Source organism: Muscardinus avellanarius (genome assembly GCF_963383645.1).
Source record: "Muscardinus avellanarius genome assembly, chromosome: 2".
Taxonomy (NCBI): domain Eukaryota; kingdom Metazoa; phylum Chordata; class Mammalia; order Rodentia; family Gliridae; genus Muscardinus; species Muscardinus avellanarius.
This window is the reverse complement of record NC_137787.1, coordinates 111,755,377-111,764,479: the sequence shown is the minus strand read 5'-3', so window position 1 is coordinate 111,764,479 and position 9,103 is coordinate 111,755,377.

Sequence of the window (9,103 nt, the reverse complement as noted above, 5' to 3'; positions counted from 1 at the left end):
ATTTTACTCAGCCATTACAAAAAAACAAACAAACAAACACTCAATTACATCATTTTCAAGGAAATGGATGGAACTGGAGGACATTATGCTAAGTGAGATTAGTCAGTCACAAAAAATAAGAAATCAGATGCTTTCCCTAATATGTGAGAGTTAGGGAGAAACGGGTCATAGGAGGGACTGTAGATGAAAAAGGAAATTCTATAGAGGAGCAAACAAGGCAACCTAAAGGAGGAGAAAGGAGGGGGGAAGAGGAAAATCTCTAAAACACACAATGTACTTAAACATATCGAAGTCAACCACTAAGCCAAGCAAGGGAAGGATGGACGGGGAGGGAATGGGGTGGGAATTGGGTAGGGGTTAAATCAGTGATATGTACATGTATGTACACACAAGTTTTTTACCCCAATATGATGTATGAATATAATGCACGAATAAAAATTTTAAAAAAATTTTAAAAAAATATGCTAGGGTTATAGCTCAGAGGTAGAATGCCCCTGAGTTCAAACCCCAGTATCACAAAAGAAAAAAATGGAGCTTGGGGTGTAGTTCAGAGGTAGAATGTCCCTAGGTTTAATCCCCAGTACCACAGACATACAAAAAAATCAAGACCTCATTGTGAGCCACTATATTAATATGTATTAATATGTATGCCATGACTGTTTCAGACTCCCGAATGCTGAAGGGTTCAACTCCCCTATCCTGGGAACACCACTAATTTTTATGGAAAATTCCAGAATTTGGTTAAGGAGAGGCAGGGAGTCCCCAGCCAGAGGATATTGAGTCTCACTGGAGGCCACTGGGAGCCCACCCACTAGTAATAATAACAGCTAACGTGCTCCCTACCGTGCAGTCTCTGCCACCAGCCTCTTCCATGTAGTAACACTTAATCTCGATGTGCTGCCTCTTAGAGGGAGTCACTCTTAGCTTTACTAAGACATTATGTTGTGCTCTTGTGTCATTATTCATTTAAACCCTGCTTTCAATAAACCAATATCGACATTAATGGCTCCGTGAACCCAGTTATGATTTTCTGCTTTGCTTGCAACTATACTCTTGGTCCTGTGGTTTGAGCCACCATCCATTCAAGCATTCGTTCTTCTGTAGCTGGAGTCTAAAAATACATAGGGAGTACCCACCTTGAAAGAGGTGATCTGTCCTGCCAAGCATACAAAGTAAAAAACTGACAGAACATGTATTCCCAACATCTTTCCATTTTCTACCTGGGCAAACACTTTAACATTTCTGAGCCCCCTAGGAGTCAGTCTGGGGACATGTGACTGAATCTACTGAACTGAGGAAACGGAGGAAGTGGAACACCCCTTCCCAAGCTGCACCCATTCTCCCCACTCCATTCTCTTTTTCCCTTAGTGACATGGAAGCCACATTTTATTTTGTTGTTGTTTTTTGTTTTGTTTTGTTTTGTTTTGTTTTGTTTTGTTTTGTTTGTACTTGAGGTTGAACTCTAAGGCATTCTACCACTTATCTATACTCAGCCCTATTCTTTTATTTCTTATTTTGAAACAGGATCTTTCAAAGTTGCTGAGGACCTTGCTAAGTTACTGAAGTTTGTCTTGGACCTGTGATCCTCCTGTCTCAGCCTCAGCCCTTTTTTATTTTTTATTTTAAAACAGCCTCAGTGAGTTGCTGAGGCTGGCTGTGAACTTGCAATCCTCCTGTTTCAGTCTCCCAAGTCCTGAGATTACAGGTACATGCCATCACAGCTGGCTAGTGGCCACAGTTTGAAGATGTTGGCACCATGAGATAGAGGGATGTGCTCCTTGAAAGACTTCCTAGAACCGATCATCCACCAACCAACCACCAACCACATCGGATATAAGAGTTTTAAGCTTTTCTCTTAGATTCTGGATCAACCTATGTTCAACATTTTTAAGCCATTCTTCCACACTGCTATTTACAAGCTGACCAAATTATTCAACCTATGTTGACTGGAATTGAAATATTTACAAAATTAAGCTAGTAATGCTTTTATTTTGAGAATTGCCATTTATTCTCAAAGTTGCCTAAATCATCACCAAGGATTCACCAAGGGGTGTAAAGGGGAACAAGGAGGCTCAAACACTGACTGGGGGAGTAACACATTTGGAGGGAGGGGAAATGATGGGGAGACCCCAGCTGCCCCTCCCCCTTCTAATGCCACGGAAAAGGGTCCTCCACTGGCCAGCTCTCCTCCTCATCCCTTGTTTGAGGGAGATTTGCCTATAAAAAAAAAAAAAACTCCAACATTGTCTCTAGCTAAGAGTAGATACTCAGTTAATGGTAGTTATTCCCCCACACCTACTCCTGCACCCTCTCGTTCTTCAGATTTTCACAAAAACAAATGAAACTGGGTGAAGATGATTGTATTTCTCCTGTCTACCCTACAACACACACACACACACACACACACACACACACACACACACACCATGAACTGAATCCAGGATTTCCACAGTTTGCCTCAGTTTGGCTTCACACTTCTGTGTTCACCAGGGGAAGCTTTATTTACCTGGATGTAGAACCCAATAGGTGTGAGTTGCAAGGTAACAGCTCCACAGGACTGACATTAGCATTTCAGAAAAGCGTCAAATGGCTGTGCAAGTGATTTCACACACAGCGTAATCTCTTTTCACACATCTGTGTTCCAGGCTAGATGCTTTTCATCACCTGTGGAAGGAATTGAATAGCTGTAAGCTCCAAAGGCAAGGTGCTTATGTCCTACTTTGGCATTTCAAAGAGAAATAAAGGAGCCTTTGGAAAGCGCCTTCATATTTCTCAAAGTTATCCCTAAGTGTTTCCAGGCTTCTAGGAAGTAAGTTTTTATTCAAGTCAAAAAAAGAAAAGAAAAACCTGAACTAAGAAAAACTGGAAACTCAGAGTCTCTGGCCCCCCACATCCCTCACAGGACAGCTTCCCACAGCCATCCCAGCTGTGAGGCGTTCCTTCTTTTGAGCAAACATCTGTCCATCCATCCTGGCTGTGTGTTTTACCATAAGGCAGTGAGCTGGCTCCCTGCTATTAAAACAGGAGTAACTCCTCTTGTAGGGTCCTTGTCCAGGGTATTTCAACAAATGAAGTCCAAGGACTAATAAAGGGTATAGAAATATGAAAGTTTAAGTCAAGAAAAGATAGAAGACAAAACAGCTCCCCCACTCAGGGTGGGAAGGGTCCCTAAAAAAAGAGTACCCACCAAAGCTCTTGGGAATTGGGCTTTTAAACATTATTGAGGTTCCCTATACCAGAATTGGGAAGCAGTTTCACAATGTATTAATGTACCAGTATTGGGAAAGCTTTCCGATTTTAAAATATATCTTTGGTAGCCGGGCGTGGTGGCGCATGCTTGTAATCCCTACGCTTGGGAGGCAGAGACAGGAGGATCACGCAGGTTCGAAGCTAGCCGCGTGTGCTGGCTTAGGAGACCCTGTTTCCAAATAAAAATGTAAAAATAGGTCTGGGAGTGTAGCCCGGAGGTAGAAGGGCTTCCAGGAACCCCAGTACCACCAATATATACATATAAAATCTTTGGTAGTAAAGAAATCCAGGAGCTGTGGGGAGAGGGCAGCAGATGTCACCATGGATATAAATTAGCAAAGGAATAGAAGAAGCCTAGGGTCTTTTTAGATTTCTGAAGAGAGGCAAACTCCCTCCAAGATGTGAGGAAATCCCAGATTCTGGATAAGCAACTTAACACATTTTGGAGTGTAACAAAAGGTGTGGGGGTCTGTGCCTGAGACAGAGCTGCCCCCCTGCCCCAGAGGGGGTGGATCTGGTTGGGGTGGAGACAGAGCAGGTTACCTGGGCTAGAGATGGGGCAGGATATCTACATATCAAAGGACCTGTTGCAGATCTGGTCGAGCTGGCTATAAGAATGCTGTAACTGTCTTCTGTATTTCTATGTTTTTAATAAACTCTTTTAAATCTTCAGCAAGAGTCTGGGCTATTGCATATCTATCCTTAGCTCAGGACAAGAACCCGCGCTTTTTTTGGTTTCTGTGGTTTTTTGGGGAAATTATTCCCAGGGGTCTAACAAAGGCCCCTGTTTCCCAAACCATTACATCTTCTTCCAAACCGTAACATTCCCCATCTGCTTCTATACAACTGGTCAGATTTGACTTTGGGGAACCAATGTCTTTTGCACAATCTCAATCCTTAATTTGGTGTGTGTGTGTGTGTGTGTGTGTGTGTGTGTGTGTGTGTGTGTGTGTGTGTTATACTGGGAATTGAACCCAGGGGCATTCTGCCTTTGGCTACACTCCCAGCCCAATTTTATTTCTCATTTGGAAACAGGATCACACTAGGTTGATAAAAGTCTCACTACTTGCAGAGGTGGTCCTCATACCTGCAATCCTCCTATCTCAGCCTTCCAAGTACTGGGTTTACAGTCATGCCACCACAGGAGGCTCAATCCTTAATTTGCCCTCTTGTGAGCTGGAGGGCCCTGATCTTCCTGCTCACCTCCCCCACCCCACAGAAAGTGATGCCATGGCCTTTTTAATCCCTCCTGTCTGCAGAGTAACAGTGTGAGATGCCGAGCACAGGTTCTTGTTCTTAGATATTTTAGAAAAAATTAGCCAGAACTATACTGCTGTGCGCTCTAGCAATATTTATTATTACAAAGGCAGAAAGAAGGGACAGAATTATTAAAGCACTACATCAGAGAGAGAGGGATGTAGTGTAGTGACTTGAAAATAAGACACTGAGGTTTTGAATATAGAACAGCTTTTATAAAGGTTCATTATCTCCCATCTTGCTTAACCAATAGTCTTCCTGACCTGACATATGTGTAGGTCTGCCCATTACCTCTGGTGCAAGCCTTTTGATATGATTATGAGGATTCACTGTGTCTCATCCTACCTAAACAAAAGCCTTCTTCCTGTCCTGATGCAGGTGTGGGCCTGCACCTCATCTCCAGTGCAAGTCTTTGTTAAGGCCAATATGTGTTACTTGGTCAACAAAGTCAGGGGTCACATGGTATCTGCCCTCTTTGAGGAAGGTCTGTACCATCCTCCTGTATCTTTGGGGATTTTAGCCTATCTGCTAAAAGTTATTTATTATGTAAACTTATCTTTAAAATATGAAAGCCCTGGCCAGGTGTGGTGACACAGGCTTGTAATCCCAGCATTTGGGAGGCTGAAACAGGAGGATCGCAGTTCGCAGTCAGTCTCAACTACTTAGTGAGGCCCTTTGCAACTCAGTGAGAACCTGTTTCCAAAAAAAAAGAATAAAAAATAGGACTGGGGGTATAGCTCAGAGGTAGAATGCCCATAGGTTCCATCTCCAGTACCACACACACAAAAAAAGAAGGTCCTGGGCTACAACTCTTTTATGTACTTGCTAATCACTTTTATTGCTGGGAACTCTGACTCCTCCTCCCTGCCTGAGTGTCTGTGCAGCACCCAGGCCCTGACTACTTTTTATATTTTGAAACTAATACCAAAGCAATTTTCCAATACCAGCACATTCCCCATCATCCGGGTCTGCTCCCTGCCTCCGCAACTGCTTCTCGCACTCAGGCCTTACTGCTGGGCCTCTAGGTAGACAGGAGCACCAAGGGCACCTGGTGGAAATGTCCCACTCGGAACCACACCAAGCCCACCCTCAGGCTGGCAGACACTCCTCTGAGCCATTAGACCATCAATCTGGGTTTAATTTGTATTAAGACCTTCCTCTTTTAACTTCCCCTTTTAGGTGGTGAGGGAACTTCAGGGCTCTGCACCCTGATGCAAAACTCCTGCCTAATTATAATGCATTTAACATATCACCCGCAGTGTGGTTTTGCTCCTCCTGGGCTTCCCTTGAGTGGTTAAGGGTATGTACATGCACAGTGACCAAATGATTGAATAAGCCCTCCTGTCAGTCACCCCGTCTACCAGGTGACCTCAGCAATACAGAAACCAGATTCAGAGAAAGTCAGAGGCCGTCACCTCTACCCAGGGTCTTTACTCTTCAGCTGAGACTGGCTCTCACCCCTGAGAGTATCTCTTTCCTGTAATAAAAAAAAAGCAATTGAAAACAAAGTTGAAATATCTACAACTTCCTGACTTTTAGACTGACTATGAAGTTATACAAATTAAGAGCATAGTCTCAACACCTAAGATCAATGCAATAGAATAGAAAAACAGATACACACAGCACAGTAAACTGGTTTTCAACCGTCACAAAAGCGAGTCAGTGCCAGCAAGATCACTTTTTCAATAAGTACCAATGAAACCATAATATATCCATGAGGAAAAACCAAACAAGCCTTACTCCTCTGGCCCTGCAAAAATTTAATTTGAAGTGAATCAAAACCTAAATGAGACAGCTAAAACTATAAAGTTTCTAGAACAAAACACAGAAAAATATATTTAGGAGCTTGAGGAAATGAAACGTTTCTTACACAGAATACAAAGGAACTAACCATAACATCAAAATTAGCAAATTGAATTTCATTAAAATTAATAATGTTTGCTCGTCAAATGACACCATAAAGGAAGCAGGAAGCCAAACCGTGGGCATGGAGGGAAGGTCTGCACATGGATACTACCTGATAAAGGCCTGTGGGCGATATAGAAGCCCCATAGATCAATAAGGCAAAAACTATGTAACCCAATTTATAAAATTGTTACAGTGAGACTGTTATGGGGGCCCTGTTGAGCTCCCACACTGTAACAGTGAGAGATATAGCCACAGGTTCTTGTTCTGAGCTAGCCTAGAGAAGAATAGCTTGAACTCTCTTTTTGCCATAAGCTTATGTGATTTTATTATTACAAAGATAGAAAGATAGGACAGAACTTAGATAAAAGCAGTATGTCATAGAGAGAGTGACATAGTGGGGTGACTTGAGATAAGTCACCTAAGACTTTTGGATACAGGACAGCTTTATGGATACATAGTCCTTCATCTTGCTCTATCAATTAATCTTCTGACCCGACTAGATCTGCCCCTTCTCCAGGCCAGGTCTTTAGATGTGGAGATTCCTTCCAGTAGGCCTGCCCTGTCTTGGGTACAGACCCCAATAGTTCCATCCCAAAATGTGTTAATTGATTATCAGAATCTGGGATCTCTTGAAGGCTTATGGCATCCTCCCACATCCTTGGGGAATTTTGCTTGTCTTGAAAATGTAAAAGACCTTGGGATTCCTCTATTTTCTTGTTAATCACCCTTGGTACCTGGAATTCTGCAGGGTCCCTTCTCCGGCTGAGTACCTGCCCTCACTCAAGCCCTGGCTTTCTAATACCAAAGCGATTTCAAATACATTTTGAAGCCATTCCCCAATACTGGCACACTAATGCCAAAGCTATTTGTAAATATATTTTATAGCCATTTCCCAGATCTGGCACAAAAATGATGGAAAATGTGACCCAGAAACTCTACTTCTAAGTATATATACAAAAAGTTTGAAATCAGGCACTTAGATATTTGTATACCATTGCTTCTCTTCCCTTGTATGTCAGTTGGACCTGGTGCTTCACTCTAACCTACAGAATAAAACTCAAGGGAGGTTTATTGATTAAGGGAGTAGGTCCTAAAATGCACTGTGGCTTCTTCTCTCTGTTGGATACTGTGTTACAAGGGCATTCAAGAGTGTTCAGAGAGGCCAATGAAAAGCAGAAGTCCCCTGCTGGTGGAGTAAGGCATTATGGGGCAAATCCTCTGGCTGCAGCAAAGATGCCAACAGCCTTATCCAGTCTCATGTCTCATGAAAAATCCTAAGTCAGGCTCTCCCATGTGTGGTCATTTCCTGAATTCCTAACCTAAAAGCTATGAGATAATAAAGATTGGGGGCTTTAAGCCTCTAAGTATAGGGGCAATTTGTTTTTCAATCACAGATAATCAGGCTAGTTAAATAGTTCATGCTTCAGTTAATGTAATTACTAAAATGTCTGGGTTTAATTCTACCACCTAGCTTTTGTTTTCTGCTCATTCGATCTGTACCTTAATGACATATTAGTCTATTTGCCTTTACTCTAATGAAATATGCAAGCCTAAGTAGGGCATAAACAAAAGAGGTTAATTTAGCTCATAGTTTTAGAGGGAGAAAGTCCAAAGAGCAATGTACCAGCTCCTGGAAAGGCCCCTTGGCTACTCACATCATGGCGGATGGTTTCTTCATGGTGGAGACTCCAGCCAAAAAAAACACAGTATGTGGAGGGACCAGCTCTTTTATAGCGACTTTCTAAGAACTAACCCATTGGCCCATAATAACTCCTGAAAACCTTCTGAGGGCAGGCCCCCAAAAAACCTACTACTAGGCTTTTTTATTTTTTATTTTGAAACAGGGTCTCACTTAGTTGCTCAGGCTGGCCTTGAACCCTCAAACATGCAATCCTCCTGCCTCAGCCTCCAAAATCACTAGGATTACAGATGCACACCCTGCCCCAGGCATGGCTTCCTCACTCTACCACTAAGAAGTGACATTTGTTTTCCTGACCCTTGTGCCTGGGCTGGCCCTGGGATGCAGGAGGACATCAGTGGCAACTTCCCCTCTTCCTTCTTGGAGTGCTCACTCTTATGGGTCAGAAGGACTCGCAAAACATGAGAGATAATAATATTGTTATCTTAAGCAACCACTGAGTCACGGGGAGGCTTATTATGTAGAAAATCAATTCCCAAACATTGGTGCTGCCATGGTTCTCACCTGGGTTTGATAATTCTCTAAGAATGAAGGGGCACTGCAAGTGTGATGGCTCATGCCTGCAATCCCAGTACTTGGAAGGCTGAGATAGCAGGATGGCAGGTTTGAGGCCAGTCTCTGCAACTTAAGGAGACCCTGTCTCAAAATAAAAAATGAAATAGGGATGGGCTTAATTACCAATAATAAATAAAATGGGGCTGGGTCAATTCCCATAATAAATATAATAGGGCTGGGGTCAATTCCCAACACACACACACACACACACACACACACACACACACACACACCAAAAGTCACTTATGAATAAAGGGGGCTTTGTCAGGCCCATGAGTCCTCTCACACCAAGTCAGAAGCAGCACTCCAGGGCCACCCTAGGTTGCAGAGAGGGGCTCTATCTCCCCTTGCTGAACAAAGCAGGCATTGCAGATGGCTCCCTGCCTGACCCATAGCCCCAGCACCACTGGCCCTCCCTATTTTTGGCCTGGAGCC